The sequence below is a fragment of the Panthera onca genome, chromosome C1 (assembly GCF_046562875.1).
Source record: "Panthera onca isolate mPanOnc1 chromosome C1, mPanOnc1 haplotype 2, whole genome shotgun sequence".
NCBI classification, from domain to species: domain Eukaryota; kingdom Metazoa; phylum Chordata; class Mammalia; order Carnivora; family Felidae; genus Panthera; species Panthera onca.
Genome location: NC_138346.1, coordinates 118,029,451 through 118,043,190, shown reverse-complemented (window position 1 = coordinate 118,043,190; position 13,740 = coordinate 118,029,451). Strand labels below are relative to the sequence as shown.

At 43.7% G+C, this 13,740-nt stretch overlaps 1 long non-coding RNA gene across 6 annotated transcripts in view; it reads left to right on the top strand.

Moving 5' to 3' along the window:
* Positions 1 to 235: 235 nt before the first annotated feature.
* Positions 236 to 13,740, top strand: part of LOC144617200 (uncharacterized) — a 98,950-nt gene continuing 85,445 nt past the window's right edge. For 4 of the 6 annotated variants that reach the window (XR_013557399.2, XR_013557396.2, XR_013557401.2 and 1 more), the window contains exon 1: positions 236 to 1,925. This is a non-coding gene — a long non-coding RNA (uncharacterized LOC144617200). Of the gene's footprint in view, positions 1,926 to 5,799; positions 7,151 to 13,740 lie in introns of those variants that run through there. The other 2 variants (XR_013557400.2, XR_013557398.2) reach the window with 2 other exon arrangements.

Here is a 13,740-nt window from a genome sequence, read left to right as displayed (position 1 = left end):
CACATCCAGCCCCCAGCCAAGCTGCGGCGACCGCGGCGACTCGCGGCCCTGGTGGGGGGGACCCCAAGTGGGAGCGTGGCGGGAAAAGCGGAGGTGGGAGCAGCGAAGACTCCCCGGGAGTTTTAACTCGGGTAGGGGTTGGCCGCTCCCGCAGCAGACACCGCAGGGGGGGGGAGGTCGGCTCCTTATCTTTCGCCCTCTAGGAAACCTTAAACTTGTAATCCCAGTTTGGCCTCCGGGGCTCCGAAGGGACGGGAACCAGCCCTGAGATCCTCGGCGGCTGAGACTCCACGAACACAGGGGACCGGATTCCACTTTTCGGTCAGCAAGCTCGCACACTACCACTGCAACCACCCAGGGACCAGTGCCAAGTGGATCCGCGCAGAGGAGCACGGGAAAACGAGTCCCGCGGTGACGCCTCTTTGGAGGCTCTGGGTTGTCAGAACTACAACTCCCACAAGGCTGCGCGCGGCGGGCCTCAGAGCTGGGAGGTAATTTCTTGCCCCAGACTTTGCATCTCGCTCCCCAGCAGCTGAGGGTCCAAGTCTCCGGGACTGGGTGGTCAATGTAGTTGGTAGGAATGAATCCGCGACTTTGCCTGGCCGATAAGGTAGGAAAAGAGAAGACTGGGGTAGAACTGGGTAATAGAGGGGAGTAATTTTGAGTCTAAGGCGTGTAGGACACTTCCGTCCTGGAAGCTGGGGTCTGTGAGGCTAAGAGCCCAGACACCAATTTACTGAGTGATCACCCCTTGCGAAGGATGGCACTAGGCGTTTTATATTTAATCTTCACTTACCAAGATTAAAGATTAAACGGCCCCTTCTGAATTCAAAGAGGCCCAAGTTGTCGCATACACGTAGAACTTTAAGCTCACTTATATCCATAATATTTCTTGTGGAAAAGTCCAGGGCCTGCCTGTGAGTGTCCCAGTGACTAAACACCTTAATTTACAAAGGACAGTGTGACCTGTAAGCACCTGTTGGTCTGGTTTCTCTTGCATATGGGACTGCCTCAAGCCTGGGTTCTAAATCTTGACAACAGAACATAATGGAACCAGCTGTGTCTGAAGGCAAAGGTCAAGTTGAGAGGAGAGACCTGTGTGAGAAGACTCTGAATATAGGCCATCTAACCAATTCCTAAATCCTTCTGATTTTTAGTCCTGGATCAAACTGGGCCAAATCTGAAGACAACATACTTACGGAGTATGACTTCTGACCTGGATCTAAGCTTGTTCAGCAAGCTGCAAGGTTATGAATACCCTACTATGGGGGAAGGGTGATTTTGGAACAGGCTCATTGTCACAGTTTTCCCCCTGGCCTCATCCCTGCCTGGTTGGACTCACTCTTCAAAGTCTTATTGTGCATCCTGATGTGAGTACAAACTGAAAGCTGTTTTTCTATAGGCCCCGGGAGTGCCAGACAACACTGCTTTGGAAACTATAATCCCCATAGTTAGAGAGATCTGTTCTCCACAGCGTGGCAAAACATGGTACAACTTTTGTGCAGAAGGACCCTGATATTTGAACAGCTTCGGCAGCTTCAGTACATCAGGGTAAGCTTTAAGATGATGTAACGTTGGCATCTGGGAACCAGTACCTTCGGCCACAATGGACAGGCTACCCTAGCCCACACCCTCCACTCTGGCAGCCTCAGCACAGGTTTGTCAAGCATCAGGAGCAGCACCTTTGACCTATATAAGCAAGAGCAGCGGGATAGACACATTGGCCGGGGCACACGTGTGGTTGGGGTGACTGCGCTGGGGATATCTTAGCAGTGGATCTCCGCAGGAAGCCAGAGCAGGTTAGGTTGGAAAATGACAGATTCCGTGTGGTGGCTGAGAGCACTGTTTGTCAGCACATATACGACCACTCTTGGGGAGTCCTATAAATATTGAGTACGTGATGCATGGTGGTGCTGATACTGCTGGTAAGTGCCATTTGTTTGTTTGTTTATAATTTTTTTTTTTTTTTAAGTGAGCTGCAGTTTAAAGGATAGGCTAGACATTGTGAAGTCACGCCCTAGGGTCTGGGGATGGCCCCGGGGGGAAGGTGGAGGAGGTGGACGAACTGAACTGCTGTTGTTGTGACCCCAGTTTTACCATCAGGCAGGGATGGCTTGGGAAACCCACCAAATTGTGTGCAGACGGTGGCATTTAACATGATGCCCAAATTGGTTTTAATCATGAGATTAGATAAGAAACAACCACATTCACTTGTTTTATGTGCAGTGGTGAGCACAGAGCCTGGTTCATAGTAAGTACTCCAAAAATACTTGCCGAGTGAAATTGTAGGATATATCACAGGGATGCTGTTGAGAACATTGTCCATTTCATCACATTTTGCTCCCTATATAAATCTCCTCCTGAGAAATTTCTTTTAGAGTAACGTGTTAGCCTTAGAACGAGGATTATAAACTATGAAGATTACTTTTCCTTCATTTTTACTGGGTTGACAGGAAGCTTGGAGCCTACTTTTAAATTCACTACAGCAAATATTTGGTCAGTATAACTGTGGCCTTTTCTTCCAGGGTATCACCCTGGATGGGAAGGGAGCAAGATTGGGGAAAGGCTGTTCCAAGTGTGAAACATTTAGGAGGGAGTTAACGGGAGAGAGAGGGAGGAAGGAGTCAAGGATCACTGGTAAATTCCTGACTTGGGCAGCTCCACGAGAATGCCTTTTTACCTGGAAGGGGGTTGAGTGGAAGTTGCCAAGGTAATTTTGAATATATCTGATGTGAGGTACCCGTGAGGCATCTAAGTAGAAATGCCTTCTAGATAATTGGTTGTGTGGGTCTGGAGCTCAGATGGGAATGTATACATGAGGTTCTTCTGCACCTAGTTATTAGCTAAAACAATAGGCCTGGGTAAGATTCATGGGGCGAGTGGATAGAGTGGGGCAAGCAAAAAAAAGGGGGCTAGGACAGGACTCTAGGAGCCCGCTGTTTAAGGGAAGGGCAGAGGGAGAGAAGCCTGAGAAGGAGAGTGGGAAGGAGCAGCACAGAGATAGGAAGAAGAGAGTGAGATATCAAGGAAGCCAAGGTTCCAAGAAGGGAATGGACGACAGTGTCAAATGAACTGAAAGGTCCGATAACGTGCAGACTGTCCACTGGATTTAACGACAAAGTAATTTGGGGTCATTTTAGTGAGAGAAGTTTCAGGAAAATAGCAGGGTGGGAATTAAACAGAAGTGGGCAGCAACTGGGCAGTAAGTGTCATCTTGAAGAAGTTTAGCCGAGAAGAGGAGGTGAATGAGTACAGTAGCTGGAGGTGTTTGGTTCATGAAGTTAAGGGAGAATCGTCTTGAAGATGGGGGATGTTTTCACAGTTGACCCCTGAACAACACAGGTGTGAGCAGGGCGTGTACACTTACACATGGATGTTTTTTCAGTAATTACAGTACATACTGTAAGTGTGTTTTCTCTCCCTTATGATTTTTTTAATATTTATTTTGAGAGAGACAAAAGTGCATGCATGTGGGGGAGGGGCAGAGAGAGAGGGAGACAAAGGATCCCAAGTGGGCTCAGAGCTTACAGCAGAGAGCCCCATATGGGGCTCCAGCTCACGAACTGTGAGATCATGACCTCAGCTGAAGTCGCATGCTTAACCAACTGAGTCACCCAGGCACCCCTCTCTTGTATGTTTTTCTTAATAACATTTTCTTTTTACTAGTTTGCTTGATTGTAAGCCTGTGGTACCTAATACACATAACGTACAAACTACGTGTTAACTGACTGCTTGTGTTACCAGTAACACTCCTGGTCGACAGTAGGCTGTTAGTAGTTAAGTGTTTGGGGAGCCAAAAGTTATAGGTGGACTTTTGACTTCGGGCGCCGGGAGGGAGAGGTCAGCACTTCTAACCCCATGTTGTCTGAGGGTCAATTGTATATATGTTTAAATGTTGATAAAAAGAAGGCTGTGGATACGGAGAGGTTAAAAATATAAGAGACAGGATAGTAGATCGAGTGGAGCGCTTAGGAGGGTAGGAAAAGGGGACAAATGAACTCAGATGTCATAATTAGCCTCAGAAGGAGAAAGTACGTATTTTCCATGTTGACAAGAGGAAAAGTAGAAAGGGTAGGTGTGTGTGAATGGAGTTACGTTCCTTTTTTTTGCTTTTTTTTTTTAATGTTTATTTATTTTTGAGAGAGAAAGAGAGACAGAGCCTGAGCAGGGGAGGGGCAAACAGAGAGAGAGAGACACAGAGCTCATAGCTCCAGGCTCCACGCTGTCAGCACAGAGCCCAACACAGGGCTCGAACTCACGAACCGGGAGATCATGACCTGAGCCAAAGTCAGACGCTTAACTGACTGAACCACTCAGGCACCCCATGAATGGAGTTACATTTATAATATGGGAATTAGAGGGGTTTTTTTTTCCTTTAATGGTTTCTTTTTTCTGCAAAATCAGTATGTGTATGGGAGGGGAGCCAAGCTTGATGCTTTTGAAGATTTGAGGATCATGGGAAAGTGAAATATTCACAGTACACACAAGAGAGGGTAGTGCACCATTGCCTGGTGCATTGGAATCACCTGGAGGGTTTGTCAGAGTGCAGGTTCCAGGGCACCAGTGAGTCTTACAGATCAGGGTGGGGTACAGGACTCTGCAATTTTAGTAATTTTAGTTTTAGACAAGTACCCCCTGGTGATTCTGATATAGGAGCTCTTCAGATCACACTTTCAGAACTACTGATAGTCTAGGACGGCGTCATTTTAGTACAGGGGATTTTTTATAAAAATGGGAGAAAATTGCCAGTAGAGAGGAAGCAAGACAAAAAGGAATCATTGATAGGACAAAGCCCATAAGGAGGTGGGAGAAGGTATGATAAAGAAAGGAGGAAGGATCCACCTTGGACAGGAGAAGTCCCACCTCTCCAATTAAGATCAGCCATCCACAAGAGGGTTATGTCTTTCATTAAGGGTCACCTCTTCCAGCAAGATAGGGAAGAAGGAGGTAAAGACACACATTGAGGCAGGTAAGATTGATAGTTTCACCTCCAACAAATTATTTCCCCCAGTGATGGGTTTTCTCTTTTGCCAATAAGTTTGGAAAAGAGAAAACCCATCAATAGTAATAATAATAAAAATAATAATGTTACTTATGTATTACCATATTAATTATAAAGATATAACATAAGTACATAATTATAATTGGATTGCTGGGTAGTTTGAATTAGAGCCCCTGCCCGTGTAACATCTGGACCTATAATATGAGCCCCAGATAGATACTGCTAAACTTATGCTGGGGAAGGGGTGAGTAATTTGTGTGCTATATCGCGTGTGTGGTATCCCTCCAACATGTGAGATTAAAACGTTGGTTTTCCTTCAGAACTTCTCACCAGTATGTCTCTCTCTTCCTGTTATCACCTCAGTGATTGATGGCTTCCTCGATTATTTTCTTGAATATCATTTAGCACTTGTTGGGTCACAAGTGGCAGCAAACTTGATTCAAGCTGGGTTAACAGGAGGAAAGAAAAGAGAGGAATTGATTAGCCCACGTTATGGAAAACTTCAGAACTGCCTCAGGCTTAGCTGGCTAGGAGCACTGATAACATTGGTTTCTAATGAAAAGAAATGGGCAGAAGCCCTGAATGGATGTTTTCCCAAAGAGGACATACAGATGGTTTCTGGCTTCTTTTGCCACCTCCAGCTTCATTTCTCTCTCTCTGTTGCTTTTAGCCTCAAACTGTGTAACTTCAAACTGTCTGGCGACTGCTAGGCTGCCCCTGGTTTGCACCGTGGCCGTCGCTCTTCCCCGTTCAGCTTAGCTGGAAACAATGAGCTTTTTTTCCCTTCATGCAAACAGAGATCCTGGGCCTCAGAATCACTTGCCAGATTCGGGACACATGCTTAATTTCTGAACAAATCATTTCTGACCATCCCTGGAGTTGATGGGGAAGTAAGTGAAACCCACCCAAAGCAAACGAGCAGAGGGGTGAAAGCAGCTCTTCAAAGGAGACTCAGAGAACTGCTCTCAGCAGCAAAGGGGCAATGGATGATGAGGGGACACGGCAGATGTCTTCCACACCCTTCTCCCGTCTTTCCTCCTGTTATTAATCAACGCCCTGTGTGCCTTGTCAGGGGCTCACGGCGAAGTTGCTCACCTTTCAGCAGAGGGACGTGGGCTTAATCCTCTCCTGCAGCTCTTAGAACTCCAATTAGGTATGTCTACCTCTGCCTCTGTACCTCCGTCATTTCCTTGTGTAAACACAAGGCTCCCCTTTGCCCACAGGATGATTCTTGGTATCAGCGTTCAGTGGCCCACCAGTCTGGTATTCCGTGCTGCTTTATACCTGGAATACTGGTATTTCTGTTGGTGTCATACTGTTAATTTAGGAGTTAAAAAAAAAAATCTCAATTATTTATGTCTTGACATACCACAGACATGCTTCATTAAGACTTGGACTATATAGGTGGGGCACCTGGGTGGCTCAGTTGGTTGAGCGTCCGACTTTGGCTCAGGTCATGATCTCACAGTTTGTGGGTTCGAGCCCCGCATCAGGCTCGGTGCTGACCGCTTGCACAGAGCCTGGAGCCTGCTTCAGATTCTGTGTCTCCATCTCTCTCTGCCCCTCCCCTGCTCACGCTTTGTCTCACTCTGTTTCTCAAAAACAAATAAATGTAAAAAAAATTTTTTTAAAGACTTTGACTATAGGTGAGCTTGTTGAGAAAGCTGTCTTCTATACTTCCATAAACTTCAAGCAAAAGAAGAAAATAGCAACCACCAAAGGAAAGCTTCTAATGCAGAAATGATTCTTACCTATTACAAAGACTTTCCAGCAAATGGAATATGAACAGACACTATTGGCATTAATATGGTATCTGCATTAACATCTCTACTTAGGTAAGATAAAATAGGAAGATGAAAACAGATGAGAAATACTTTTTTGGAAGATACACACACACACATGCATATATACATATACATATATGTGTGTGTATGTATATATGGCTTGTAGCTTGTAACCAATAAAAAAATTGTTAGGGGTGCCTGGGTGGCTCAGTTGGTTGAGTGTCCGACTTTGGCTCAGATCATGATCTCAGGGTTTGAGGGTTCAAGCCCCACATCAGGCTCTGTGCTGACAGCCTGGAGCCTGCTTCAGATTCTGTGTCTCCCTCTCTCTGCCCCTCCCATGCTCATGCTCTGTCTCTCTGTCTCTCTCTCTCTCAAAAATAAATAAACATTAAAAAATTTTTAATAAAAAAATTGTTGTTTCTGCAGAGAAACAAAACATTGTCCCCCTCCAAATTTCCTCAAAGTTATCTCCCAAGAGATAGGATTGTTTGAAGATCATAGGCTAGAGAAAAATATTTGAGAACAGCTTACAATTATCTCCTTATTATTCCCTTAACCAGTGTAGATTCAGAAAGAAATTTTCAGCAACTGGAAAGTTTTTCATAACTCAATGATGACATCATTGAAAGACCAAGATCACTTTTTAAAAAAGATCATAATTTTATTTCATTTTGTTGTTGTCAATTTCAATTCATTTTTAAATCTCAATTAAACTTTATGTAGTGCTTAAGCAACATTTTATCTTTATATTAGAGTATATTTAATATATATTCAGTATATTTACATTTTACTTACGATTATCAATTTTTGTATTTGTAATGTATTAAATACTTTGTTTTACTGATCTCAAGTACTTAAAATACATTATATGAAATAAATACCAAATACACTGACATTTTACTTTAGTGTTTAAATAACTCTTTAGCTTGGCACTGGAGGCCCTTCCAGTCAGCTCCCTGTCCATATTTACAGCCTCCCTCATGCTGTCCCTACTCCTGGGATAGATGTATTTATCTATGTCTCCTTTGCCAAATAAAACTTGGATCTGGCTACCTCCATAATTTTGCTGGAGGCTCCTTTTCCTGTTTCTCTGCCTGTAATACTTCCACTGAACAACCACAACTGGTAGAATGGAATCTTAAGGCAAATTCATTTTTGACCCCCCACTGTCTCTTTACATCTCACCAAGGGGCTCTCTTCCTTGCCCTTAGAGGAGACAAAGGCAGAGGTAATAAAAGCACTCAGTCACTTTTTAAGTCACAAAATAAAGTGGCAATCAGGAATTAAAATGGCAATCCAAGAGAAGAATTAGAACTTGAACCTTGAAGTTTCTCCCCTCCTCACGCTTGGGCTGACCGAAGGCTAGAAGTTTGACATTTGAAGGTGAGGAAGAGAAGCATTCTTGGCTTCTCTTTCCTCCTCGAATGTTCCTTCTTCTCTTCTTCCATTGTATCAACCTATTTCTGACCCCTTCAGGGTCTGGAGTTTGGGGAGGGACATTAGTAAAGAGGAATTAGGAAGGGAAATTAGCACAACCCTTGTTGATAATTACTGTGGAAATGATCGAACAGGTGCTGTCTGGACCTTGCAGCTGGTTAAAGTTGATTGCTCTTTTAGGGACTTTTTCGTGGGTTCCCCAGAGACCTTCCCTTTCCCCACACTTCACCCTGAGGTATGGCACAGCAGTCCCCCATCCAGCTTGCTTCTGCTAAGGCCCCCACCCCTGCGGGAGGTCATTTTGAGCAGACTGACTCCCTTTCCCTCGGGGACCTCCTCTGGTCCCTTGGAAGGAAGCACTGTTTGCCCAGGTGGCCTCTGGGAGTGTGGCTGCTTCCCCACACCTCAGCCCTCTAGATTTACATGTCTCAAGTGCATGCCAGGTGGCAGTCCTGGGTGCCTCAAACTGCCAGAGACATACATTAAGCTCTGCAGGTGGTTCCCTCAAAGTCCTGCGCTGTGATTTGAGGTAAGGAGCATATCTCCCTCTCTCTCCTCCTTCACCCTTGGGGAGGACGGTAGAATTCTTCACACTCAGTAGTTCTTTCTCCAAAGAAATGCTTTGTTCAAAATGCTTCCTCTCTCCAGTTCAACGTCCCTTTATGCCATCAATGTAGGTGACAATTTAAGAGTTACCTGCCTCTCTTCCCCCACTTTTTACCACCTACTTTGAAAGTGTTTGCAGTTTGGTCCAACACACAGCTCTGGAAGGTGCCTCCGTGGAAGCTTTCATTTTCTTATCTTGTTACAACCCTAAAGTTCACTTTCATGCCTCTACATCAACAAAATCTTCTTCATCGCCCCCAAGGTAGTCATTTTTTACTTCACTGAACTGCTAGCTATGGATTGTCATGCCATTCATGTGGCACTTATTTTCTACCTTGTGTCGAGGTATACTTCGGAGACATTGTGAGCTCAGTTCCAGGCCTCCCTGCAAAATAGTGAGCCAAATGAATTTTTTGGTTTCCTAGTGCGTACAAAAGTGACGTTGCCACTGTGCTGTGGTATATTAAGCGTGCAGTAGTGTTATATCTTAAAAATGCATATACCTTAATTAAAAAACACTTTATCACTAAAAAATGCTAACCACCAACTGTGTTTTCGGCAAATCATAATCCTTTTTGCTGGTAGAGGGTCCTGCCTCAACGTGGTCAGTTGGCTGCTGACCAATCAGGGGTGCAGGATGGTGGTTGCCAAAGGTTGGGTCATTGCACAATTTCTTACGCTAAGACAGCAGTGAAGTTTCTATGTCAATTGGCTCTTCCTTTCACAAACAATTTCCCTGTAGCATGTGCTGTTTAAGAGCATTTTAGGGGAGGCTGGGTGGCTCAGTTGATTAAGTGTCCCGACTCGACCTCAGCTCAGGTCATGATCTCATGGTTTGTGAGATCGAGCCCCACCTCAGGCTCTGTGCTGACAGCGTGGAGCCTGCTTGGGATTTTCTCTCTCCCTCTCCCCCCACACCCCACCGTGCACGCGCTCGCTCTCTCTCTCTCTCTCTCTCTCTCTCAAAATAAATACCTAAACATTAAAAATAAAGTTTAATAGCATTTTACCCATAGTAGGACTTCTCTCAGAATGGAACCAATCCTCTCAAACCCTGCCGCCGCTTTACTGAGTGTATGTAATATTAGGTAATGTCCTGAATCCTTTGTTGTCATTTCAACAAGCTTCACAGCATCTTCACCAGGAGTAGATTCCATCTCAGGAAACCGCTGTCTTTGTTCATCCATCAGGAGCCGCGCCTCCTGTATTCAAGTTTGATCATGAATGGCAGCCATTCAGTCCCATCTTCAGGCTCCACTTCTAATTCTCTTGCTATTTCTACCACATCTGTGGTTACTGTCTCCACTGAAGTCTGGAACCACTCAAAGTCGTCCATGAGAGGTGGATTCAACTTCTTCCAAACTCCTGTTAATGTTGACATTTTGACCTCTTACCATGAGTCATGTATGTTCTTAATGGTATTAGGATGGCAAATCCTTTCCAGGTTTTCCTTTTACTTTGCCCAGCTCCATCAGAGGAATCACTATCTATGGCAGCTACAGCCTTATGAAATGTATTTCTTAAATAGACTCAAAAGTTGAAATGACCCCTTGACCCATGAGCTGTGGAATGGATGTTGTTAGCAGACATGAAAGCAACATGAATCTTGTTGTACGTCTCCATTGAAGCTCTTGGGCACCCAGGTGCATTGTCAATGAGCAATAATATTTTCAGAGGAATCTTTTTTTTCTGAGCAGCAGGTCTCAACAGTGGGCTTAAAATATTCAGTAAATCATGTTGTAAACAGATGTGCGGTCATCCAGGCTTTGTTTTTCCATTTCCGTTTAGAGCATAAGCAGAGTAGATTTACCATAGTTCTTAAGGGCCCTAAGATTTTCATAATGGTAACTGAGCATCGGCTTCAACTTTGAGTCACCAGCTGTATTAACCTCTAACAAGAGAGTCAGCCTGTCCTTTGAGGCTTTGAAGTCAGGCAGTGCCTTCTCCTGCTGTAGTCATCAAAGTCCTAAATGGCATCTTCTTCTAATATAAGGCTGTTTGTCTACATTGAAAACCTGTTGTTTAGTGTAGCCACCTTTGTTAATTGTCTTAGCTGGATCTTCTGGATACCTTCCTGCAGCTTCTGCATCAGCACCTGCTGCTTCCTCCTGCCCTTTTATATTACAGAGACGGCTCCTGTCCTTAAACCTTACGAACCAACCTCTCCTAGCTTCAAACTCTTCTTCTTCAACTTTCTCACCTTGCTCGGCCTTCATAGAATTGAAGAGAATGAGGGCCTTGCTCTGGCTCAGGCTCTGGCTTTCAACACGCCTTCTTCATGAAGCTTAATCATTCTAGCTTTTGATTTAAAGTGAGAGACGTGATTCTTCCTTTCCCTTGTATACTTACAGACCATTAAGTAGGGTTATTAATTGGCCTAATAGTATTGTGCCTCAGGGAATAATGAGGCCTGAGAAGAGGGACAAAGACATGAGAATACTCGGTGGCTGGAGCATTCAGAACACACACAACATTTATAGATTAAGTTTGCCAGTGGTGCCCCAAAATAATTACAGTAGTAACATCAAAGATCACCGACCAACAAATATAACAATAATGAAAAAGTGTAAAATGCTGCAAAGATTACCAAAATGTAATGCAGAGAAACAAAGCAAATGCTGTTGGGAAAATGACACCGACAGACTTGTTTGATGCAGGATTGCCACAAACCTTTAATTTGTAAAAGAAAAAAAAAAACAGTATCTGTGAAGCGCAATAAATTGAGGTATGCCTGTATTTAAGTATGCTTATTTCCACCAAAAATTTGTAGTTCCTCAAAGGTAGAGACCGTGCATCTTTCATTTTTATATCACTGAAGTCTTACACATAATGTGTGGATAATATTTATCATATCCAACAAATGGATTGCTCAATATTGCTGCGTATTATAAAGTCTTGGAAAGTAGGTAATATCTTCAGTTCAACCCGTGTTTATTGACTGTGTGCTGAGTTTCAAGCAGTGTGCCCGGTAGAAGTTACAGGCATAGACAAGATGCAGTCCTGTCTAGGTGGAGCTCAGGGGCTGGGATATTACAAAAAATGACATGACTCAATAAAGATGTGATCTAAAGCCTGTGCACAAGAGGGAGTGGTTAACCCTAACCAGAAGGCTCAGGGAGGTCTTCATGAAGTTGGAACTATCTGAACAAATTTTAAAATTGAGCTATAATTTACATATCATAAAATTCACCCTTTTAAAGTATAAAATTCAGTGGTTTTTAGTATGTTCGCAAAGCTGTACAACCATCCCTACAGTCTAATTCCTGAACATATTCATTACCCCCAAAGGGAACTTCAGACTCATTATCAGTCACTCTCCATTCCTCCGTTCCCCCAGCCCCTGGCAACCACTAATCTACTTCCTCTGTGGATTAACCAATTATAGACATTTCATATCAATGGGATCGTATAATATGTAGCTTTTTGTGTCTGGCTTTTTCACCTAGCGTGATGTCCTCAAGGTTAATCCACATTGTAGCACATATCAGAATTCCCTTCCTTTTTAAGGCCGAATAATATTCCATGGTATGTACGTACCACTTCATCCAACATTTGGGTTATTTCCATGTTTTGGCTATTGTTAATGATGCTGCTACAAATATGGGTGCACCAATGTCCATTCAAGTCCCTTTCAGTTCTTTTGGGTAGGTCCCCAGACGTGGAACTGCTGACTCTTATGATAACTCTATGTTTAACTTTTTTGAGGAACTGCCATATTTTCCACAGCAGCTACATCATTTTACATTCCCACCAGCAATGAGTAAGTGATCCAATTCCTTCATGTCCTTGCGAATGCTTATTTTCTGTGTTTCATTTTGTTTTTGTTTATTTATAATAACCATCCTAATGAGCATGAAGTGGTATTTCATTGTGGTTTTGGTTTGCATTTCCCCCAATGACTAGTGATGCTGAGCATCTTTTCGGTTGCTTACTAGCCATTTGTGTATACTCTGGGGAGAAATCTCTAATCAAAAAGCTCATTTTTTAAAAATGTTTATTTATTTTTGAGAGAGTGCAAGCAGGGGAGAGGGCAGAGAGAGGGGGACAGAGAATCCCAAGTGGGCTCTGCGCTGACAGGCTGACAGCAGAGAGCCTGGTGAGGGGCTCGAACTCACGAACCGTGAGATCACAACCCAAGCCAAAGTTGGACGCTCAACTGACTGAGTCACCCAGGTGCCCCAAAAAGTTCATTTTTGAGTTTTGTTTGGCTTTTTTTTGTTTGTTTTGGGGTTGCAGGAGTTCTTTATATATATGTCGGTACCTTATTAGATATATGATTTGCAAATATTTTCTCCTATTCTGTGGGTTATCTTTTCGCTCCATTGATAATGTCCTTTGATACAAAAAAGTCTTGAATTTGGGTGAAATCCAATTTATTTTTTTTCTTTTGTTGCCTATGCTTCTGTTGTTACATGTGGGCACCACTTTTGAAACACAACTGTGTTTGGCAGAATAGTACATTGTACTTAGTCATTAGAACCTGTTTGCATTAAGTGTGTCAGTCATTTTCTAGGCTTAGCCAGTTGTAGAAAAGAGAGACGGAGCTACCTGAAGGAGAGGCTGGGGTAAGATGTTACCATGAGCACAGGGATTTTTGCCAATATTAGAGCAATAGCTGTCTGACAGGAACAAGGAAAAGAGTTGCTAGCAGGGGAGAGAATTGCATTGAGAAGAGGAAGCGCTTAAGTTCCCTGTTTCACAATTTGAACCAATCTTAGATGAAATGGCCTTACTGAAGAGGGGAAAGCAAATGTCATGAAAAAGCTGTGCAGTGCTTTTAAAAAACATCCCTCACAGTCCTTTTGGTTCCGTCCTATGAATTAGGGAAGCGTGCCATATGTGAGAACATGGTAAAGGTGCTATGTAAGATTGTTTTGTTATTGTTTGTGTAGTAACTAAGCATGTGAT